The sequence below is a fragment of the Leptodactylus fuscus genome, chromosome 2 (genome assembly GCF_031893055.1).
Source record: "Leptodactylus fuscus isolate aLepFus1 chromosome 2, aLepFus1.hap2, whole genome shotgun sequence".
NCBI lineage: Eukaryota > Metazoa > Chordata > Amphibia > Anura > Leptodactylidae > Leptodactylus > Leptodactylus fuscus.
The window spans coordinates 35,014,680-35,028,593 of NC_134266.1; the positions used below are offsets into that span (position 1 = coordinate 35,014,680).

General features: G+C 46.3%; 1 protein-coding gene across 1 annotated transcript in view; it reads right to left on the reverse strand.

The window, feature by feature from the left end:
• Nucleotides 1-5,306, reverse strand: part of BCLAF3 (BCLAF1 and THRAP3 family member 3) — a 45,281-nt gene extending 39,975 nt beyond the window's left edge. The window contains exon 1 of the mRNA XM_075263612.1: nucleotides 5,187-5,306. The gene's annotated coding sequence lies outside the window, so the exon portion shown is untranslated. The remainder of the gene's footprint in view (nucleotides 1-5,186) is intronic.
• Between the last annotated feature and the right edge of the window lie 8,608 nt (nucleotides 5,307-13,914).

A 13,914-nucleotide genomic window follows, 5' to 3' on the forward strand; every position in this document is an offset into this window, starting at 1 on the left:
TCGCTCATCTCTAATCCCAATCTATGAAAATAAGATACTCCACTAACCACAAAAACTAAGTCTGTGACAAATTCTGGCACCACGATAAGGCGGCGTTACACTTGCATTCGGTCGGACCCCATTATAGTCTGTGGGGTCCGCGGGTAACCACTTTGTAAGTGGATTCGGTTTCCATTTTTTGGGCCCCCAAGCAGGTTTCCAAGTGCAGGTGTGAATCTAGCATAAGACAACTTTTCACTATAAAAAGATGAAAGTATTCATTTAGAAAGAACTAAAATACTAAAAAGTATTTGCAAAACCTGCAACCAGGCAGAAAAGCGGCGTACAACATAGTTACAGGACGTTACTTCATCTATAAGGACCACAAAAGCTGCAGAGAGTTATGAGAGTATAGAAACATTTCCAACCTAACTAAAGCCGGAAAATCTCCATATATTAGGAAGGCTGGGCTCACAATTCATCATGACTGAAAGTCACCTCTGAGGTCATGACACTGTTCAGACCCAAAGTATGACAGACTCAGACTGCACCACTGACTCATTTTTGGGTCCAATGAGGTTTCTGTTATGACTGCAAGAATAGATCTCCATGCTGTGCTAGTCTGGTCGTGAAGCTGTCAGGATGAATATGCAGGGGAGATGGAGAGGAAGGAGCTCCTGTTATCAGGATAGGGGGGTCTCAGTGGTCAGACCCCCACCAATCAGTTATGTATCAACTATCCTATGGATAGACAATATTGTTTTTATTTAGTAGAACCCCTTTAGGCTGTAGATCCAGCGGAGAGTTTGCATTCGGGTCCTCGGTCGTTGATGACATTCCGCCAGTTGGCGAGCACTTTAGTCAGTCAGTGGTTGGGCAGTAAGGTTACCGTTGAACCACTGTGCCTGCTATAAGTCAGGAACCCTGAGGACCCGAATGGAGACTCGCCCCTAAATCCCTGACCACGTTATGTTAAGCTTTGTTAACCAGCAAAATTATGTACAGGAACACCCCTTTAAACCTATTGGTAAAGTTCCTCATTTATAATATATGTACGGTATATAGATTGTTCTGGCCTAGTGATAATGCGGTTTAATAACTTTCCCTTTCAAAGTAGAGAAATCTATTGTATGCACCAGAGAGGATCAACTCCAATCTGTTTTTGGGATTGGGGGATACCTGTGGTTGTGGGCTCATGTGCTTGTACAACTGGATACTCATAGTCCAGAAGAGCAGGGGTCAGCGACCTTTGGCACTCCAGCTGCTGTGAAACTACAACTCCCATCATGCTCCATTCACTTCTATAGGAGTTCCAAGAACAGCAGAGCAAGTATGCATGCTGGGAGTTGTAGTTTTACAACAGCTGGAGAGCCGGAGGTTGCCTATCCCTGGTCTAGAACCAAACTGCCAAGAAAGGAAAAGGAATACAAATACCAGACTGTCTAGTAAGAGACCAGTTGTGTAATATACAAGTGAAAGGATGAAGAACTTCACTCGCACACCACCTCCTCACCTCGCCCTCTCTCTGTAGGTGTCCCCCAGGGCTCCGTCCTAGGACCCCTCCTGTTCTCCATCTACACCCTTGGCCTGGGCCAACTCATAGAATCTCATGGCTTTCAGTACCACTGCTATGCCGATGACACCCAAATCTACATCTCTGGACCAGACATTACCTCCCTGCTGGCCAGAATTCCAGATTGTCTAGCGGCCGTAGCCTCCTTCCTCTCCTCCCGCTTTCTCAAACTCAACATGGAGAAAACAAAAGAGTTTATCATCTTCAGCCCATCCTGTATGGCCCCTCCACCTGACCCATCTATCAAAGTTAATGGAACCACAATTACCCCTGTCCCTCAGGCCCGATGCCTTGGGGTAACCCTGGACTCTGACTTATCCTTCAAGCCACATATTCAAGCCCTCAACACCTCCTGCCGCCTCCAGCTCAAGAACATCCACCGAATTCGCCCCTTCCTCACCCAGGAAACTACCAAGATGCTCGTCCAGGCCCTCATAATCTCCCGCCTAGACTACTGCAACACCCTTCTCCATGGACTCCCAGCAAACACCCTCGCCCCCCTCCAGTCCACCTTAAACTGCGCTGCTCGCTTAATCCACCTCACCCCCCGATCTTCATCGGCTGCTCCCCTCTGCCAGTCCCTCCACTGGCTACCTATAGCCCAGCGAATTGAGTTCAAGCTACTAACGCTAACATACAAAACCATCCACAACCTGTCCCCTCCATATATCTCTGACCTAATCTCCCGCTACCTGCCCACACGTAACCTCAGATCCTCCAATGACCTCCTACTCCGCTCTGCCCTCATCTGCTCCTCACACAACCGTCTCCAAGATTTCTCCCGTGCATCCCCCATACTCTGGAACTCCTTACCAAGACACATAAGACTGATCCCCACAATCACAGGCTTCAAGAAGGCCCTGAAGACTCAGCTATTCAGGAAGGCCTACAACCTCCAATAACACTACTGTCACCACACCGCCATCTGTACAGTCTCCCCCCTCTCCTTCTGTCTCTACCCCCTTCCCTCATAGATTGTAAGCCCTCGCGGGCAGGGCCCTCTACCCCACTGTGCCAGTCAGTCATTGTTAGTATTATATCTACCTGTATATTATGTGTATTGTATGTAACCCCCAAATGTAAAGCACCATGGAATTAATGGTGCTATATAAATAAATAATAATAATAAATAATAATAATAATAGTCATAATATTACATAAGCAACAACCCAAAATTATCTGTAAGACTATGTAACCGGGTGACATGTACAAATGTCCCCACCCTGAGCATCTCAATGTGTCACCCACAATGAGCGCATGTGCTTTTGGTGTGTATCAGTAGCACACAGACATCTCGTAATCCATGCCTCATAACATATAGGAATGGAAAACAAGCAAAACAGTTGCCAAACATAAATCCTTTTGGCTCTGTTTTATTAATAAGTCAATGGATCCATTGTGGAATACATCAAAATAGATTTTTGTTCAAGGAGTCACACAGATTTCACAATTGCATACTACGGAACGGTGGTTGGGATGGACGTGCACTAACAATATCATCCTGACCAATGCTCCATTAAGAGCAAGGGGCAAAACCAGCCTATAATGTTTTGTTTCACTTTGATTAACATTTGGGCGGAGAATTAGGTGATTTTGATTTTTTTTTTCACTTTGCATTAAAAATATACATACCAACTTTTTGGACGCAGTCGGCACGCAGGGGCAAAGTTGGCGTGCCGGCCGCTTTCATTCATTTCTATGGGAGCGTGCTATTGGAAACGACTGTTTCGAATAGTGTTCGCTTATCTCTAATCATAAGTGATACCATATTTATGTTTTCTTTTCTGACATACAAGCAAAACAGTTACATAATAAATAGGAGGAAAACAAAGAAATCTAACACACGAGCTACAGTCCTGCTCATTCCGTTTAGGATAAGTTCACTCGAAGGCATCTGCCATGGATTTGGGGGCAGATTCCACCCAGATCCTGCCTCCCATTGTTTTCAATAAGAGGCAAAGATTGCAACTGGGTGCTGAAAAAAATAAGCAAATAAATAATCTTCTGGATGAGTGGGCAAAAATTCCCATGGACAAATTCCAAAATCTAATAGAAAGTCTTCCCAGATGTATGTAAGCCATTTTTAGAAGTAAAGGGGCGAACCACTCCGTATTAATATCTATGGATTTAGAATGATGCCATACAAGTTCCTGTAGATGTAATGTAAATGATACGTCATATGCCATATAATATACTACATATCCCCTGCAGCAGGTTTCCAGTACGGCTCATACAGGGGGCTCTATGGGGCACATACTAACATATATTTAGTCACTGAGTCCCCTGTGAGTAATGGGCATTACAAATTATTGTTTGTTTATATGGTCTCCACAATCCCTAGGTGGATCCATGTGTCTCCGAGATGCAGCCATGAGACCATTCCATCTCCGCAGCTCACGGTTTACCCTGCACATGAGAACATACACAGTGTAAACTTTAAGGAAGTTTTTGTAAACTTTCGGAATACTCAGAGCACTGAACAGAAAGAGCCTTGTCTAGTGTGGGCACGTGTGTGTCTATCTATCCATCTAATCCTGACCATCATAACAGAAGATCAGCAGAAGCAGCAACAATAACAATAACAATGGGAGGCACCAAAAGTGTGCATGTTTAACATAGAAAACCACATTGAGTCTGAGGCCCCACATTACGGAAATCAAAGCGTCTTTCTAAACACATGGGAGAAGTTACAATGCAGTGACCAGGCTCAGATTTCCAGAGAAGCCATCGCTGAGAACGCGACCTGTGCGTGCACTGCCCTAATACAGTATGGAGGATTATCCTGGCCAGGACCTTCTCTTCTCCTTTGGATGTATCTAGATTTCAGCACCCTGGATTCCTGGGTCACACTGTGCTCTTGGATATCTATGGTGGACCTTTCTTAAAGGGGAGGTGTTAGCCTATTTCTTCTTTTGCCTTACCATATAGATTTGGCCCTTTGGCACCAGAGATTTCGGTTCCTAGAAAGGCTGGTCACACCAATGCATGCTTCATGACTGCGCTCGGCCCCAGGTGATCAGGGGTCACAGATCTCATCACACTACAGATCTTATGAGTGGAGTTCCCCTTTAAACACTTTACATTACTATGACTATACACGTTTATGTCTCAGTTGCAAGCAATGTAGACATAAAGGGGCGACTGAGGCGAGACACAAACCCTACCAGGGCATGGGATCCCATCCAAGCCCCAAAAAACAACTTCTCCCCTACAAAACAATGAGCGGCATTCACAGATGACACCCAGCCAGCCATTCTCCTCAGCAGTGGTCACTGGACTACAACTCCCAGCATGTCTGCCATCTAATAGGAGTAGTGGTCACTGCAATCCCACATGAGCAGCCTGCACATGGAGGGCTGACCCCGGACCATGGCCATAGAAGGGGCGAAGAGCAGACAGAAGGAAGTGGAGGAGGGGATTACAATGGCTGTAATAATAGCACAGCAGCCCCCCACCCACCCTGTAATGCGATTACAGGAGGCCGGTGAGGAGGGGGCACACGGTGCAGCACTCGTCCTGTCTCACCAATGCAGAAGCATCTGCTGCAGAGCTCCGGTGAGGGGGGTCCCCATAATAAAGTGGCCAGTGCTGAGCCCTCACACACCCCCTCCCCACGTGTGACCGGGACACTTACCTGTGCGCTGGCGGGAGAGGCGGCGGCAAATCCCCGGGACAGGACGGCGCTCTCCTCAGCCCATGCGATCCGCAGCTGTGCCGCTACTACTACACGGGCTCCTACTGCCGCCTGCGATCTGCTGTGTCCTCCCCCGGAAGTGAAAGCTGAGCTCAGCCCCGCACATGCGGCACAGCCGGCCGGGCACTGGGACACTGCAGTAGTGGCTGCCCCTATAGCACATGACATGGCACTGGCTGTACTGCTCACCTCACACGTGCAGGGATCTATAGCCAAGCCCACTCTGTCCCTCCTGCTTTACACTGCAGCTCTGGCATCTGTATATCCATAAGCTCATAACTAGTATTTCTATGGGTCGGTTCACACACACTAAAAGAAGCCATAGGTGGATTAAGGCTAGGGTCACATCTGTGTACAGGTTCCTGTTTACTAATCTGCATTAAAAAAAAACAAAAACGGTTAATTTAGGAAACCCGTGGACCCCATAGACCAGGGGTGGGCAATTAATTTTCCCATGGGGCCTCTTGAGAAATTGAAACGATTCTAGAGGGCCATGCATGCTGCGACAAATTTAGCTCCACCCACTTTTATGCTGACTCCACCCATTCTCAATCATCTTTCCAAGTGCCCCCACAAAGTATAATCCTTCTAAAGTCACCCGTACATTATATGTCCCCACATTATAACGTTTCCCTCCAAATGTCCCTCAGAATTAAGTCCCTCTCCTGGTGCCCCAGTATAAACCAGCAGAAACTAAAGGGGACATTAAACTGGGGCAACTAGAGGCAGACATGTCCCCCTCCAGCTACCCCCCATGGTCTAAAATCCTCCTCCATTTCCCCCTAGTTTAATTTCTCCCCTCCATGTGCATTAAGTTGAACTGCCCCCCTACATCTGCCCCTAGTTCCCCCCTCTTGCTCACACATGCTGTCTCTTCTCTCTTTATCATCCAGCAGCCTCCATTGCCGGCAGCTTGCAGGAAGCACACAGTCCCGTCATAGCCTATCCTTGTAATATGCTGTGATGACATCACAGGTCCTTGAACAAACTTCCACTAGCTATGCTGGCCGGATAGAAGCAGTCAGAGGGCCGAATGTGACCCGCAGACCGCACATTGCCCAGGTCTGCCATAGACTATAATGGGATCTGTTTGGTTTCCACTAAAAAAAAACGCTACAAAAAAAAATGCATTTCCGCAACATGGGTCCTTAGCCTAAATCCACTTTTGGCTTTGGCTCAAAAAAATTCCAAAAGTCTCCCTCTGCATGTGAAATCGCCCTTGTATGATGGTCACACTTGGTGTAAAGGCTACCACTAAAGGGGTGCTGATCATTTGCAGTAAGTAGGACCTGGCATGGACTGAATTGAATGGATATATATGCCATCTGTGAAAAACTTGGGCAGCCTACGTACATGGAACGCGGGCATGTGAATAAGCCCCTACTGAGTAAATTTAACCCTTTGAGGAGGGTACATTCTGTGTTTGAGCCACACTAAATTTAGATACATATGTATTTTGCTGCAGATTTTTCCATGTAATTGTAGCAAAATCTGCAATAGAAAGTTTTCTAAGGAAAATAGATCCAGTGTGCCCCCTTAGGGCCATGTCACATGACCATATTAGTCCATTTGTCGGCCATATTTCCTGAAATGACCGCTGCTCCTGGGAACTGAAGTTATAGCAGTATACTGATTTACAGCATCACATGAGTGCAGGACAATAGAGTCTCAGTAAGTGTGAACCTGGCAACATCGGAGTGGTTTAGGGACTTGAACCCTGGGGGGGGGGGGGGGGGTCTGATCACTAGTACAATATACTGCAATACTCATGTCCTGCATTATATTGAAAGATCCATTTACTGCATAATGACAGGTCTGAGAGCCTTCAATAGGCCCCTGGCTGTGATGAATATGGATCACTGTCCCGGGATGTTGCTCGGAGATCACAATTGACCAAATGTTTTTTTTTGTATATTAGTCTGGTTTGAAGTCCCGACATCTGCAGTATTATTACAGCGGACATTCTGAAGGGGTTGCAACAGCCTATTGAGCTTATTTCATGATCAGTCCTGCATGGGTCCCCGTTTGCTTGTGGAGGATATTAGCTTGTGTAACCTCCATTTTGGATTCCAGGGCCATGCCTGTAGCCATTTTACATTCCTCTTTGTTTAGAGAGCTCACATCCCCCCTCAGCCTTAATGGGATACCACTTATCTCCTATTCTTATCCAAAAGCCATTTGCCAGGGACTATTTTACAACTTTGCCACCACAAATCGTTATGCTAATTATACTAATCCAACCTGTTCTTTGTCTATACAATGTATTTAACGTACTAGTGCATCTCAATATTAGAATATCATCAAAAAGCTCTGGACTGTTGCTCAGGAGTCAAAGGTGTTTTCAGATGAAAGAAAGTTTTGCATTTCATTTGGAGGAAGAGCGGAGGGGGCGCTGTACACAATCCAAGCTGCTTGAGGTCTAGTGTGAAGTTTCCACAGTCAGTGATGGTTTGGGGAGCCATGTCATCTGCTGGTGTAGGTCCACTGTGTTTTATCAAGAGCAAAGTCAGCGCTAGAGATGAGTGAGTAGTAGTTGATCGAATACCTTGCTGCCATAGGAATGCGTGTAAGCGGCTGATCACCAAGTGGTTAAGCGCATCGAACAAGATTCAATGCGCTTAACCCCTTGGTGATTGGCCGCTTACACGCATTCCTATGACAGCAAGGTATTCGATTGAATACTACTCGCTCATCTCTAGTCAGCGCAGCCGTCTACCAGGAATTTCTAGAGCACTCCATGCTTCCCTCTGCCGTCAAGCTTTTTGGAGATGGAATTTTCATTTTCTACCAGGACTTGGCCCCTGTCCACACTGCCAAAAGTGCCAAGACCTGGTTTAGTAGCCACAGTATCACTGTGCTTGATTGGCCGGCAAACTCACTTCTATGGGGCATTGTCAAGAGCAGGCATGTCAAACATGCGTCCCGAGGGCCGCATGCGACCCTTTACAGGCATATCTGCGGCCCTCACAAAAGTCTCAAACTTTGGCTCTAAACTTTAGAGACAAAGTTTGAGACTTTTGTGCGGGCCGCAGATGTACAAAACTCATGATCAGCACTTCTAGCTCTTCATTCATTGGCCCATATCCCTGCATATGACCTGCTTATGTGATCAGCGGCTGCTGTTCACGTAAGCAGGTCATATGCAGGGATATGCAGCGCCGCACCTCTCATGAAGTGACCGCTTCAGGCGGCACTATGCCAGGGCGCCGGGGGGGATGGCTTTTTTTGACCTAAGCCAGTCCAGGACAAACTGTCCTGGACTGGCTTAGTGTCACCGTCTCGACAAGGAAAGTGAGCGGTGGATTGGGGCGATCCTGCTGGGCACAGCGCTGTTCCAGCGGCCGCCCCTCACTCTTCGCAGAGAGCAGGTCTCCCTGCCTGCTCCGCTCCGCCCCCTCCTCCCCACACGCCGGGTGACGTGGCCACGTAATCAGGCCCGCACCCAACGTGTGCCTGCGTCCTACGCGGCCTCACAAGACGGCTGCGCAGGCTGAAGAGCAGAAGCAGGTAAGCTTCTGCAGAAGAAATTGTGGGGGGATAAATACTAGATTTATGATGATGGGGGGGGGGGGGGTGTTGGAGTGCTGTGGAAGGGTTGGGGTGCTGGGGAGGGGGGCTTTTTGATGTCTGTCTGGCCCTTCCTTGGGCCTGAGGACTGTTTTTTTTCCCACCCACCTTGTAATTCTTTCACTTGCAGGTTAATTGGAGCATTACAGTCTGTAGTGCTCCTATTAACCCCCAAGTGCAAGAATTGCAAGTGGGTGGGAAAAAAACAGTCCTCAGGCCCAAGGAAGGGCCAGACATCCAGAAGAACCCCCTCCCCCAGCACTCCAATCTTCCCCAGCACTCCAACACAATAATGGTGTCTGCCAGCTTTAACTGAGGTGCTATTTTACCGGCAATCACAGGCACCCGGAGCAAGATTCAGGGCCTGCGTGCATTTTTATGGCAGCCGGGAGCCTTGTGAGGCTCCAGCCTGTCATTCTATACTTTCTATTGTAGGCTACTCTATGTAGCCTGCAATAGAAATGCCGGATTTTTGCGATGCATGGTATTAGTGATCAGTCCCCTAGGTCCTAGCCATTAGCTGCTGTGTGCGGCCCTCGCAACAACCTCTTGTTACTCATGTGGCCCTCGAGATACCCTGAGTTTGACATGCCTGGTCAAGAGGAAGATGAGAGACCCCAGACCCAACAATGCAGACGAGCTGAAGGCTGCTGTCATACAACCTGGGCTTCCATAACCCCTCTGCAGTGCCACAGGCTGATCCCTCCATGCCGAATTGATTCCATCATTCATGTAAAAGGAGCCCCCACCAAGTATTATTTTTTTTTTTTAATTTAAATGTAGATTGCGAGCCCCATATAGGGATTACGATGTACTTTTTTTTTTTTTTTAACCTATGAGTATGTCTTTTTGTAGAATGGGAGGAAATCCACACAAACACGGGGAGAACATACAAACTCCTTGCAGATGTTGTTCCTGGCGGAGCCACCACCAAGTATTCAGGGCATTTACTGGACAGACTTCATTGGCCAACATTTCTGTGTTAAATAATCTTTTTACACTTGGTCTTATATAATATTCTAATGTTCTGAGATAATGACTTTTGGGTTTTCCTTGGCTGTAAGCCATAACCATCAACATTAACAAAGAAACACTTGGAAAAGTTCCCTCTGTTTGTAATGATTCAATATAATATATGGGGGTCACTTTTTCAATTGAATTACTAAAAAAACAACCAACTTTTTGATGATATTCTAATGTATTGAGATAAGCTAGTACCTCTCCCTCCGTTAAAGCAGAACCCGCTATATACACCATAGCTCTGTGTGTTTCTCTAAACTAGCTTATACATCAACTTTATTCATTCAGACTTCAGTATGGTGATACTTACAGCAGATTGCGCTCACATGCCGCAGATTAAAATAAAGTACTTACATTTTATTTAGCCCCATTGTCTTGGCAGTATAACATCCAGCACCTAGCCATGCAGTCGCCTTTATAATCTGTGAAAGTGACTCATTCTGAAGAATTCACTGAATTCTATTATAATACAATGGGATGTCACCAATGCAACAAGTCAGTTAAGATAAGATAAGATAAGATAATCCTTTAATAGTCCCACCTTGGGGAAATTTCAGTTCCCGGAGTTCCTGGATTGGATTTCCTTCCATCAAAACTACCAGGAGGGTCTCTGTAAAAGGAGATCAGTATTGGTTATTAATATTTAATTACAATATCAATAACCAATATTGTTCCTTTATTTTCACCTTTTCCCATCTATTACCTTCCACAATATGACAATGTATACTCAGTGTAGGATAATACAATATGTTTATTAACTAGCACTAATATACTAAATGTTATATATAAGACAATACAAATGTCCAGACTATTGAGACTTCTATGTCTGTGCGATGTGGGTCTGAAGAGCCAGACAGAGCTATAGGTAGCTGTAAAGGTCCATTCACACAGAGTAAACGCGTGCTCATTTTTGCATAATACACGTGTAAAGAATGTCATTGAAGTCAATGGGAGTCTTATTTTTACATGTGTATTATGCAAAAATGAGTGCGCGTTTACTCCGTGTGAATGGACCTTTAAAGGGATATACTAGGCCTGCTTATATTGGAGTAGTCAGATGGTCTGCACTCAGGACTTCTGGTGGTGAGGAGCTTCTAAAAAAACCAGTTCTATGTCCTCTGAAGATACAAATGAGCTTTATTAGCATTACCAAAGAATAAAACGTTTGGTGTTGCCAAAGCAAAAAGAAGGTTGGAGGTGGTGGAGGGGGATGGGTACGGGGTTCGTGGGTTGAGGGTTTGAGTGTCTTTAGGGTCTCCTCGTTCTAGTTTGGGTATCAGTGGGTATGGGGTAGACAGGTCTTTTTATCCACATTATAGCCATTGACTATGAAGCCTCCACATCCTAATTGGTGGAACCATCAGATAATTGTACTTCTCCCATGGAATGTCTTTGTATATTCCCAGATAAGGCAAGTTGGCCTTTCATCCTGACTTTTATGGTTTGGCCACAGACACCTTCCCAAGTCTTTGTTCTCCTATTCAAAAGAATTAGATACTGATCAATTCCCTGTGTCCTCTATCCCACCTCCTGGCAGACCTGCTCTTTGTTGTTCTGGTGCATAAAAGAAGTAGTAAACAAAGCCATATGTCACTTTGGGTTGTATGACACCCGTCTACATCCCTCCTGGGCGAGTACAGGAATCTCACAAGAATGTAAGGTGTGGGAGGCAAACCAGTTCTGTCCAGGTGGGGGGATGATATATCTACTTTAATATATAAATGTATATATTAATGTATAAATGTACAGTATATGCACGCTTCCCTTTCCAGTCTCCATGGCTAAGCAGCTGCACACAAGCCTTACATCGCCAAACACACTGGTAAGCATCAGATGGAGTGGTGTAAATCTCCAGTGAAGGTAAATCCTAAGGTTTCGGCGCATATCAGACAATTGTATGTGGGGACAAATTGGGGAAGACCCTTCTATAGTCCAGCAGGACTACACCCCAGCTTACAAAGTCCATACTGAGGAGGGCTAACAGTTGTTTTTCATGGGTTGGCCTCAGACTAAGTTCATATCTGCGTTGGCGTCAACATAGGAGACTCTGCCGCAGACTCCGTCTATAATCGGTGGAGAGAATAGTCTTGCACTGTTTTCTCTACTGGTCCCATTGTAGGTGGGAGTCTGTGGGCTTTCAAGTCCTTATGTAAACCCAAATAACGGAGAGCCAAACGCTAGTGTGAACCTAGTGTAAGACCCTTAGTTCCAGTTAAGGGGTATCTTAATGCTTCAGTATACGAAGACGATTTTATGCTTTCGGTTATGTAAGAACAGATTTGGTAATGCCCTGTTGTATTCCATCATAATTGTGCACCAGGGAATAAAGCAGTGTCCATAATGGCATGGTTGGGTAAGTTTGGTGTGACTGACTGGCTCACACAGCATTCTGAACGCAATTCCATCCTTAGGGAGCCTTCACACAGAGTTACGCTCCGCTCATTCTAAATGTAAAACTCGTTCAGAATGAGCACGTAAAAACCAGCTCCCATTGACTTGAATGGATGCCGTCATACGAGCGCTACCCATTGAAATCAATGGGAGGCTTTTTTACCTATTGCATTCAATGTGATCCGCGCGTATGTCGGCACCCATTCATATCAATGGGAGCTGGTTTTTACGTGCTCATTCTGAACGAGTTTTACATTTAGAATGAGCGGAGCGTAACTCTGTGTGAAGACTCCCTTTGGTAGGAACTTGAACAGAAACTTAGTGCTAGGTCCTCTCATCTTGTTATCAATGTCTGAGATCACCAATGTTCTTCTGGATGAACAGGCAACAGACTCCACAGACATATAGTCATGGCCAAAAGTTTTGAGAATGACACAAATCTTATATTTTCACATGATCTGCTGCCCTCTGGTTTTTATGTGTGTTTGTCAGATACAGAAATCACATACAGAAATAGAATTGCAATCATATTATGAGTAACAAAAGCTTATATTGACAGTTAGAATGAGTTATTGCAGCAAGTCAATATTTGCAGTGTTGACCCTTCTTCTTCAGGACCTCTGCAGTTCTCCCTGGCATGCTCTCAATCAACTTCTGTACCAAATCCTGACTGATAGCAGTCCAGTCTTGCACAATCAATGCTTGCTTTTTGTCAGAATTTGTAGGTTTTTGTTTGTCCACCCGTCTCTTGATGATTGACCACAAGTTCTCAATGGGATTAAGATCTGGGGAGTTTCCAGGCCATGGACCCAAAATCTCTATGTTTTGTTCCCTGAGCCATTTAGTTATCACCTTTGCTTTATGGCAAGGTGCTCCATCATGCTGGAAAAGGCATTGTTGATCGCCAAACTGCTCTTGGACGGTTGGGAGAAGTTGATCTTGGAGGACATTCTGGTACCATTCTTTATTCATGGCTGTGTTTTTAGGCAAGACTGTGAAAGAGCCGATTCCCTTGGCTGAGAAGCAACCCCACACATGAATGATTTCAGGATGCTTTACCAGGGGCGGATCCAGGGCTGGGCGAGCCGGGCAACCGCCCGGGGCCCCGCGCTTAGCCTAACACCTAACCTAACAAAATGGTCCCGGTCGGCATGTCCCAATTCCAACTGAGCTCAGCGTTAAAGCAGGAGCTGACAGCATCTGCTTTAAACGCCTATGTATTCAGCTCATCGGTGGTAGGACGCCGATGAGCTGACAACATAGGCGTTTAAAGCAGGAGCTGTCACAGCTCAGCTCCTGCTTTAACGCTGAGCTCCGGCATTTGTAGCCGCGATGTGATGATGTCATCACATCACGGCTACAATATGTGTATGAGGGAGAGAGCTGCGGGGAAACGAGGAATGGTGAGTGTGAGAACGGCATGACACTGGGGCAGATGGAGGGGGGAGAACGGCATGGCACTGGGGCAGATGGAGGGGGGGAGAACGGCATGGCACTGGGACAGATGGAGGGGGGGAGAACAGCATGACACTGGGGCAGATGGAGGGGGGGAGAACGGCATGACACTGGGGCAGATGGAGGGGGAGAACGGCATGACACTGGGGCAAATGAAGGGGGGGGAGAACGGCATGACACTGAAGCAGATGAAGGGGGGATGGCATGACACTGGGGCAGATGAAGGGGGGGGAAT